Raw genomic sequence first — 7,712 nt, 5'->3', positions numbered from 1 at the left:
ATTTTTCTTACTATGCATGCATTATCAAAAATGTAGTTAATGAGGTTAGTGATTAAAGTGTTTACAATGAAGATATATTTGGGAAAAATAGATGAAAATTAAAATAGAATATTTTCAATTAAACATAAGTTATTTTACATTCATAATCATATAATCAGTGCAATGTATAGATGCACAAATTTTCATAAGGAGTTCCATAGAGAAAGTGAGCAATACTATTAATTTAACATATTATAGATGACTGTAGTTACAAAATCTGAAAACCTGAAAGTTAGCACAATATACTACCCTAAAATAAACCACTTAAAAATAGTCTTATCTTAAGATAAAGACAATGAAAAATTTATATACACACAAATATAAGTATACATATAACAAATATATGTGTGTATATATATATATATATATATATATTCTGTCTCTGTCTCTCTGTCACTCCCTCTGTCTCTCTCACTTCTACCCTATTATTTGTAAATTAATAAGATTTAATTTGGTCCCACTTCTATTCTCCCAGAAAGGGCAAATTGAGAAAACTCTAGACTCTTCTTCTGGAGATTAAACTACTAATATTGGTACATAGTATGCACCAACCATAATTGTCCTGAGTTACTTGCCTTTGAGTAATCTGATGAAAGTTTGAAGCATACATTATATTAGTAAACATGTTTGTGACTCTGTCATTCATTACTGTACAGGGCACTGGTTCTAAACCCAAAAAGAATAGAAAGAAAATGCTATTTTTCTATCTTTATTCAACCTTATTTACTCAAATTAAGCAAACTTCTAAACAATCTTCAACTTTTTTTGTCTTGTCAATAATAAATGACAACTTCTGGACTGTTTGTTAGTTTTTATTGTGATAAGTTTGTGGCTATAAAAGCTTTTGGAAGGCCGGGAATTTGGCCTAGTGGTTAAAGTGCTTGCCTAGCATGCACGAAGACCCGGGTTTGATTCCTCGGTACCACATATATAGAAAAAGCCGGAAGTGGTGCTGAGGCTCAAGTGGTAGAGCTCTAGCCTTGAGAAAGTCCAAGGACAGTGCTCAGGCCCTGAGCTCAAGCCCAGGACTGGCAAAAAAAAAAAAAAAAAAAAAAAAAAAAAAAAAGCTTTTGGAAGAAAGAGTTTATGCAAAAAAACTAGATTTATCTGTAGTGGCAGCTCCACAAGAGGCTGAGGTCTTGAGGACCTCGATTTGAATTCAGCCATGGAAGAACTGTCTGTGAGATTCATGTGTCTAATAAACTCACAGAATGTCGGAAGTAAAACTATGTCTCAAGTGATGACTGTGAAACTGTCTAGAATATGAAAGCTAACAATCAGTGTCTAGGCCCAGGGAAAGAGCCAAAACCAGCACAATTTCCTATATTTACATTTAGAATAAAAAGCTGAGCACCCATGGCTCACACGTGCATTCCTAGCTGAGATCTGTGGCTCATGGTTGCAAGCCAACCGAGGCAGAAAAGTCTCCATGGGACTCTTTCTTTTCCTGCTCATAAGGCCGTGGGTGATGTCCCTGAGCTCTTCACCTCAAGGCTAACATTCTGCTCCTTGAGCCATAGCGCCACTTCCGGTTTTCTAGAGGTTAATTGGAGATAAGTTTCACCGTCTTTAGTGTCCAGGGCTGGCTTTGAACTGTGATCCTCAGATCTCATCCTCCTAAGTAGCTAGGATTATAGGCGTGAGCCACCACGTTCAGGTCTATGAGAAACTTATCTCCAATTAACTACTCAAAAACCAGAAGTGGTGCTATGGTTCAGTTTGTAGAATGATAGCCTTGAGCTCAAAGAGGTTCAGGGACAGTGGCCAGGCCCTGAGTTCAAGCCCCTCAATCCACAAAAAAAAAAGAAAAAATATATTTGTACATGTTTACAAATGGGCATATTTGTGGATTCTATAGACACACATAGTTTAAAAATTCAGTTATTCATGATTGGTTACATTTTGTTTTGTTTACTTTATTCATAGTCATTTGCATATCAATTATTCTAGTTCTAATAAGTACAATGCTAAGTAGATTAAAGAAAATATGGATAAGTAGAAATTACAGCTTTAAATATTAAACTCTGCCGTACTTCACTTACAAAGTATTTTTTCCACTATATTCATTAATCGGGAATGATGTATTATTTCATTATTAGTAATTTGACATAGAAAAGATTCTGAATGCCATTAGTTGCCAAGGTCATGTCCAGATAATGTGGTGCACATTATTGCCCTTCATTGCTTGCTAACAGATATTGTGGCATTCAAAAACATGCAATCCCCTTCTTACTGCTTTCTTGCCAAAAACAAAATAATCAGTACAGATTATATTTACACTTTCTAGCTTCCATATTTCTTAGTTATGAAATAATATAAATTATTAGTTCAAATTCTAACCTTAGACCTAGATTCTTAGAGGAAAAAAGAGAAGGCTGCAATCTATCTTAAGAGTGTTACTTAACTGAAACTTCCTCAATATTTACAAGGTCACAGAGCTTCCCATCTTTTTAATTCTCAAGAGATTGGGCATGGAAAGATAAAAGCTCACCTGGGAGAATGAGACTTCTTGGTTTTCTAACAAGGATAGAATGAGAAAGGTACAACGAAAGATCAAGTCAAAAATGTGAAAAGCACCCATCCATTTCATATAACCCTCTGCCAACTACCACTGGCACACATTTAAAATTCATTGTCTACTAGAAACTGCTATAGAAATCAATGTTGAGCCTATGACGAACTTTTCCAGGTCATTTCTGATAGCATATTAAAACTTTCATGTCACATGGCTACTTTACTGAATTTACCTCAACTTACATTTCCTTGGATCCAGATCTATGCAAATTTATCTTAAAAATGTATAAAGAAGAAAAATATATAATGATCTGTGTAAGTGTATGATGATCCATCTACATAAAAGAATATTGCTGTTAGGAGTGCTGAAATGAATGTAGACATGTCTTTGTTTTCTTTGTTGAAAACGTTTACCAGATAATGCTTCTGCTTCCTCTAGCTGGTTGCAATGCACGAAGATTGGAATATTATACATAGGTGGGTCTAAATTGGAACTATATCCTACAATGTTCTTCAATCCAAGTCCATGTCAAAATAAGTAGGCAATCCAAAGGCTACAGTGCCCAACATTAGAAAAAATAAGTTTTAAAGAAATTGAACATCAAAACAAATAAAAAGCACAAAAATAGAATACATTTGGAATGCTGTAGGATACTACAAGTTATGAATTCAAATCCTTACCTTCGAGTTAGGTCTGCACACTTACAAAAAAGGGGTTAAGTTCCCTTATTTCATTTAGTCTCTTACAACAATTACAAATGTTCAGAAAGCATAACAGTATAGTCTTAAAGATCCTGATATTTATAAAATGCACAAAAATATGAAATAAGATCTTTGATTTTCATTAATTTTACAAAGTTAATATAAAAGTGTAAAATTATGCTGTAAATTTCATGTGTATAATAGGACAAAAAAATTTTTTTTGGTCAGTTGTGGGGCATGAACTCTGGGCTTGGATACTGTTCCTGAGCTCTTCAGCTCAAGGCTCATGCTGTACCACTCGAGGTACTGTGATGCTTCCAGTTTTCTAGTGGTTAATTGGAGAGAAGAGTCTCAAGGACTTCAGTGCCCGGGCAGGCTTTGAATTGTGATCCTCAGATCGCAGCCTCCTGAGCAGTTAGGATGACAGGCTTGAACTACCGATTTGTCTTTAAAACATTTTTAAAATAATAATTGGGTAGGAGTTTGGCCTAGTGGTAGAGTGCTTGCTTAGCATGCACAAAGACCCGGGTTGGATACCTCGGTACCACATACAGAGAAAAAAAACAGCAGTGGCGCTGAGGCTCAAGTGGTAGAGCTCTAGCCTTGAGAAAGTCCAAGGACAGTGTTCAGACCCTGAGCGCAAGCCCAGGACTGGCAAATGAAAGAAAGAAAGAAAGAAAGAAAGAAAGAAAGAAAGAAAGAAAGAAAGAAAGAAAGAAAGAAAGAAAGAAAGAAAGAAAGAAAGAAAGAAAGAAAGAAGAAAGAAAGAAAGAAAGAAAGAAAGAAGAAGGAAGGAAGGAAGGAAGGAAGGAAGGAAGGAAGGAAGGAAGGAAGGAAGGAAGAAGAAGAAAGAAAGAAAGAAAGAAAGAAAGAAAGAAAGAAAGAAAGAAAGAAAGAAAGAAAGAAAGAAAGAAAGAAAGAAAGGTGGGATGAAGGAAGGAAGGAAGGAAGGAAGGAAGGAAGGAAGGAAGGGAGGAAGGAAGGGAGGGAGGGAGGAAGGAAAAGAAAGAAAGAAAGAAGAAAGAAAGAAAGAAAGAAAGAAAGAAAGGTGGGAGGAAGGAAGGAAGGAAGGAAGGGAGGGAGGGAGGAAGGAAAAGAAAGAAAGAAGAAAGAAAGAAAGAAAGAAAGAAAGAAAGAAAGAAAGAAAGAAAGAAAGAAAGAAAGAAAGAAAGGTGGGAGGAAGGAAGGAAGGAAGGAAGGAAGGAAGGAAGGAAGGAAGGAAGGAAGGAAGGGAGGGAGGGAGGGAGGGAGGGAGGGAGGGAGGAAGGAAGGAAGGAAGGAAGGAAGGAAGGAAGGAAAGAGAAAGGAAGGAAGGAAGGAAGGAAGAAAGAAGGAAGGAAAGAAAAAAAGAAAGGAAAGGAAAAGAGGAAGGAAGGAAGGAAGAGAAAGAAAGAAAATAATAATAAAATAGTAATAATAATAACTACATTTTCCTAAATGAACCTATGGAGTTATAAATGATAATTCTTTCAAGAAATGAAGAGAAAAAAAGCCACTAGAGTACACTTTCTAGCTCATTGTGAAATGCTTTATTTTCACTTCCATAGATCATTTTACTTTCAAATATGATTAAGTAGAGTTAGATTCATTGTTTTGTTTTGGAAACTCACTGTAAACCAACATGAAAAATCATGTATTTTCAAAAGAGGGATAATGTTAATGTAGCTCTAATAAATTTTTCATGACACAAATTAATGGAATCTTTTTTTTTTTTTTGGCCAGTCCTGGGCTTGAGCTCAGGGCCTGAGCATTGTCCTTGGACTTTCTCAAGGCTAGAGCTCTACCACTTGAGCCTCAGCACCACTTCCGGCTTTTTTCTATGTATGTGGTACTGAGGAATCGAACCCAGGTCTTCATGCATGCTAGGCAAACACTTTAACCACTAGGCCAAACTCCTGGTCCTGGAATCATTTTTATTAATTATTTTATTTAACATTTACATTATATAATTTATACTTAATTATTTAACTACTTAATTCATTTAATGATTTTGTTAATTATTAATTAAATTTATTTTCTTAGTATTTTCTAAAATGAAAAGATTCTAATGTCTGTTTTCTGTGTTATTTAATACTAGTTAGTACACTTATCATCAATAAACTTGAACTACATAGTATCATTTTCAAAATTTGAAATTACCTACTAATTCATTTATCATTTTTTTAAGGGTGATCACAAATGGGAAAAAAACTAAAAACTAAAAGTTTGCTCTATGTATAATATTTTTCATTGGGTTTATATAAAATTAAACTTAAATATCTAGATTATGCTTTTTTATGTTTACCCAACTTTCAAAATTTTGCTCAAAGTTATTAATCTGCATCCATTGCCTGTATATGCCTTAACTGTCCTAACATTCCTTTACAAAAATGTTGACTATTTCCAGAGCTGAATTGCTGATTTGCATTTCAAATATTCTTCTTACATTGCTGAATAATATTCCTTTGTGCATATCTATCGCATTTCCTTTGTTTTATTATCCATTAAAAGATACATAGTTTGATTCTAAACCTGAGCAATTGTACATAGCCCTGCAAAAACATGGATTGCAGACTTTGCATATGGACTCTTTTTCTTATGCTTTTTACTATTTCCCATGGGATATGCTAATTACCTTTCCACTAATCATGTCTAAGCTTCCCTACTTTGATTACCTTTCAGTAATAATATTTCTAACTTGCCTGAAAAAAGTCTTATAGTACCTAGGATTTACATGACCATGACTAATTAATGATAATGAATATTTTTCGTAGACCAATTGTCTCCTTAAATATCTTCTTTTGAGAAGTTCATTCTACCATTTTAAATATGGCTTTTCTCATGTTAGATGTTAATTTTCATATATTCTTATATTTGCTGTCTGGTAAATGATGTGTAGAAACTTTAAATTAATAAGATCCTAGCAATGTAAACAGTTTTAATTGCAAAATGGCAAACTCTTAAATCTGATAGGTATTTTAAGCAATTTACTCAGTGGGATTGTAAAAATTCATGCAATTAAAATAAATAAATATATTGTTATTATCCTATAATATAAATATTCTAGATAAGGTGATATTATATAGCAATTATTGGTAGTTTCGTTTGGAATCACAGAGTACACAAAATCTTAGCAAGCCTGAAATCACATGGATGGCCCATAGGCCTTCATACTACAAGATTTCTGTAACAAAAACTTAGTGTTACATTTTTGATTGCTAATCTCCTAAGAATATTATGCACTAAATAGTAGACACTAAATACTAATCAGAGAAGAGAAAGTAGCCATATAAGGTTTTAAAAAGTATCCTAACTGTGAAGATGGTATTCCTCTCATCTAACAAGCATCAAAAAATAAAATATAAGCAACTTTTTGACAGGCACTTTATATAATGTGAAAAAATATACAACAAAGCATATAGAGAATCCTATGTAAATTAATTTACACATACACATATCAAAAGAATGCCAGAATAAAGCGATTTTACAAAAAGCTTTAATTATTTAAATTTTACATGCCTGGTGTTATTTTTCCTCTTGACACTTACATGATTTGCTTCTTCCTAAGTATGAAAAACTCTGCTGCCCTACTTATCAAGCTAACAAAAGTCACCTATGATTTATGGGTCAAAAAGTGGGAGGGTTTTTATTATCTCCTACCCAAGCACTTTCACCTCCTTTAGCACTTGATTCATTAGATACTTGTATGGCCTTGGAAATTACTTTCAAACCTTTCAAAGTTAATTGAGCTCTGAACTAAGGCCTAAAGCATCTGTACTGTCTTCTTTATTGGGAAAAAAAATACAAAGACAGGAAAAAAAGAAGGAAACAAAACAGGGACTGAAATTTTCTTTTATATGGCCAACAAACTCTGAAATTTGTTATAATATTACCACTTTCCAGGATTAATTAAATGCATTTTTCTTTTTACTGTGATACAATGATTACATTATTTTTCTTTCTTCTGTGTGTGTGTGTGTGTATATATATATATAAATATATATATATGAATTAACTCTAACTAATAAGATGAACAACAACAATTAGTCAATAAAACAAAACCAAGGAAAGACCACTACATAAAAAATGGTACTATACAAAAGTATATTGATGAAAATATTCTATCAACTTCATCTTTACCAATGATTAATATCTCTGTATGAAATTCAGATATCCTCTTACAATCTCTAGATCTCACTTTTTTCTAACTCTGACTGTCTCCTCTGTCTTGCTATTTCTTTTTATTTGCTTTCACAAACATACATAATATAAAGAAAACCTTTTTCAAAATTTCTGAATATTAGAATACTCAATATATTTAGGTAGCTCAAGATCCTGAAAATATAAAAGAAATTTTATAAAACAGAAAGATAGGCCCAAAAGAATGCCAGGTGTTGTGGCTCACACCTGTAATCCTAGCTATTCATTCAGGCGGCTGAGATCTGAGGACCGCAGTTCAAAGCCAGCCTGGGTACTGA

The sequence above is a fragment of the Megascapheus bottae genome, chromosome 1 (genome assembly GCF_031878675.1).
Source record: "Megascapheus bottae isolate mThoBot1 chromosome 1, mThoBot2.hap1, whole genome shotgun sequence".
NCBI classification, from domain to species: Eukaryota; Metazoa; Chordata; class Mammalia; order Rodentia; family Geomyidae; genus Megascapheus; species Megascapheus bottae.
This window is presented reverse-complemented; position numbering follows the sequence as displayed.